This window comes from Amblyomma maculatum, chromosome 1, assembly GCF_055883805.1.
Source record: "Amblyomma maculatum isolate TAMU_Amacu chromosome 1, ASM5588380v1, whole genome shotgun sequence".
Lineage (NCBI taxonomy): Eukaryota > Metazoa > Arthropoda > Arachnida > Ixodida > Ixodidae > Amblyomma > Amblyomma maculatum.
The window spans coordinates 222,898,563-222,901,928 of NC_139344.1; positions in this window are offsets into that span (position 1 = coordinate 222,898,563).

Sequence of the window (3,366 nt, forward strand, 5' to 3'; positions counted from 1 at the left end):
AGGTAGGTGACAACTGATTTTAGGTGACAACTGACAACTTCCAACTGATTTTATTGCATGCATGAAACGTACTTACATAGCTGGTCGTCACATGCGCAGGTAGGTCACCTAAAGCTCAGGAATGGCATGATAAGGAGCGCTCCAGGAATTTCTTTTCACTGTTATACAATAAAATTGATGTGTCGCTTACGCACAGAAGTTGCTTTTCTTTTTGATAAAAAACAACTCCCTAGCATTAGTAGCTTTGCTTTTGCCCAGAATGCGCACATCAGTGAAGTATGGTTCACAATTGCGGGACGGGCACCTATTAATGTGCTTAGTTAGATGTGTGCCCTTCTTGTTCTGCTCTACGTTTCTCTCACGTTCCCTCGTTCGCTCATTCAGGCACCTGCCAGTCTGATCTATGTAGGAGTGCCCGCAAGACAGGGGGATTTCGTAGACAGCCCCTTCAGCAAATTTCACGAACGATCTCCTGTGCTTTGTTCCGCACTTCGTCCTGTCACCTAGCTATGTGTCTTGTCTGTTTTTTGCGCCTTAAAACTACTTACTTATGAACAATCTGAATCCTTTTTAAGCTTTGTTCTTGAGTCTCTTCGCCAACTTTGCATAGGATCTTATACAACCGGTTTGTTTTTTTGCGGATTGTCGTCACATTCGTTCGTATTGAATCTATCTATTCTCGAGCCGTTTCCAGGGAAAAGTGCAAGATTGGACGAGAGGAGCGGTTCAGTAGAAGGCATCATCCGAAATCTAACGTGCGAAGCAGAAACCGTGGTCGTTAGTGCTGGAAAACCTCGATTGAGAATATACTCCGATCGATAGATTAGAGATGCGCGTATGGCTCCATCCTACGTCTGCAAAGGACGGGATGAGGAGGAGTTGTGTCCATCGTTTAGGATAATCAGCCTCCCCCTGGCAGTGAAATAACCTCTACAACCACCAGAAATCTCGAAAGTATTTTGCGAAGCTACTCTCACGCACTCGCATAACACGAAGAGCGGTATGCTGATTTTATTTATCAGTTAAGGCCTATTCTTTGTCTTCTCTTCAGCAGGATGCGTGCCATAGAGATAGCGCCATACCCAGGGATCCTAATCAAACGCGTTTCTTAGCGGGTTGTTGTGCGCGAAATTTTTCGCTGATCGTAAGAATGCGCCATAACAATTTCGGCAGATCACCTACCGGTACACTTTCATAGCTTTCCGCTATTGATTACCAATAAAGTACTCCATTGCATTTATATGGCCGTCGTAACTAAAGGTGGCAGCGAAGGACAAACTTTAAAGGCCAGATTTTGCAGCGCGTCGCAAAATTTGACTGTTGTCATCGAGAGGTTTATAACAATACTGTCATGCAATACTTACATTGCAAATTAAAGCGATGTGCAAGTTTCCCGGTCTAGGTGTCGCTGACTGACACCACGTATTCATAAGGCTTTAAAGTCACACGCCCAGCTTTGATTCTATAGAGTAAGGCGTTTTAGGGGCTGTAACCTGGCGCTCTTGTTACGCACAGTTGGGAACAGGAGTCGCCTCAACTCAGCAACCCAAGCATACACGGGGGCGTTTCCTCATCACGGTAATCTGCCAGCTCTGTATACGCAGTTGGCAGGGGTGCGCGATCGCCTACCCTTCGTCTCGTACTTCTGTACTAATGAAAAGCAAAAGAAAAACTTGAATCTTTTCTCGCGAGCGGTCACTGCGCCTTCGAAAGCAGCGCTTGCTCGACACAAGGGTTTGCAAGCCTCACTGTATCACGCTATCCGTCATCTCTGTTGCTGTCGTATTACGCTACCCTCTTCGCCCTGGAACTGTTCAGTGTGTAGCCAGTGTTATCAGCGCTGCCAAGACGCTTACAGGATGTGTTAAGCGTAACTGAATCTTGCCTATACGCGGATGTGCCGATAACACCGTCATACCGTTATGGCGGGTGATGTCGCAGGTTGTCGAAGGGCACGAAAGCTGCAGGTTGTGCGTATCCACACTACATGATCATCCAATTTCATGACAATTGTGTCAGTTAACGGGGCGAGAAATCTTAGTAAGCTCGTTGCAAATACACGTCTTCTCGTGGCATACTGTCTGCGATGTGACGCGTTCATTGTTGTCACAAGAAGGTGCCCTGAAAAATAACTCAAATATGAACAGGCGTTTACAGTTTGCTTCCTGGTTAGCTCCCGTGCCTTCCGTGGGCAGCTCACGTCGACAATATGTTATCCAAGGTACTCTGGAATGGAACGAGCCCGAAGGAGAGAAAATGAATTGTTTTCCTTTTTGCGCGGGCGACATTTTTGTGAGCGCTCTTATCCTTGACCTTGGTGGGTTTATGCCTGCTTGTGTGGAAGTGTTCTGCTTGAGATAGGCTGAAGAAACACTGCATGCTCCCATTGTTCAAAATTCCCCTCTTGAAGTTGGCGTAGACAAAAACAAAATATTTTAAAGAAATGTGAGTGTGCGTATAGGCCTCCAGCATATCAATCACGGGCTTAATCCAAGCAGAATAAAAAAAAAAGTAAGGCTGGAAAAAGTACCAGCCCAAAATATAATTAAAATCAAACGCCAATTAGAAAACAGGCGGGGCGGAATGCCCTGAGTGGGAAAACAAATAGGGCAGGGGTATCTTATTGTTCTGATTTGAAGGCATGTCTTCGCTCCAGCTCTTTATAAAACCACGTGACTGAGAAAAAGTGATGGAAAGTTTAGGCATGCAGGATCTTGCGAGTGTTTCACAAACATATCTTACTGTGCATAGCACATGGCCGTAACCCTTGAGAAACAATCGTTCACAGTAACAATAAGCTACTGGATGTAAAAAAAAATCCAGCTTGCAGATGACAGATCAAGTTCAGCAGCTCGCGTCGTCCATCTACCTTTCGCTACTTGATACGTACGAAAAGAAACCTCAATGATGCTCGCGTCATCTTTTTCGGCAAATCACCCCATCGAGCAGTCTACGGTGCTCGTTCGTTGGTAACAAATGGTGCATAATGCGTTCGTTACGTTTAATCTCCCGAAATTGCAAAAGGACTGGCGGCAAATGTTTCGATGACGGCAAGATGAGTTGCTTCTTGGTCCTTACTTTGTGCGAAAAAAGTGGCCAGGTAGGAGTGCCAGCGTCATGCAACCGAAAGCAGGTTCTTAGAATAGGATGCTGTAAGTTCCCCTTGCGAGCAGCCTTGCACAACGTTTGGCGAGGCAGCGGCGAACGATAGCCCCCTTTGCCCAGCACAGAGGGGCGTCCGCTCGCGAGCAGCACGCGGATGCAGTGGAACACGATCTGCTGTGTGGTCTATTTTATCGGTCCTCGGCTTGACTAATCTAGACAGCGCCGATAGCCGCTGCGTGCGCTGAAAGCTTGGCGACAAAC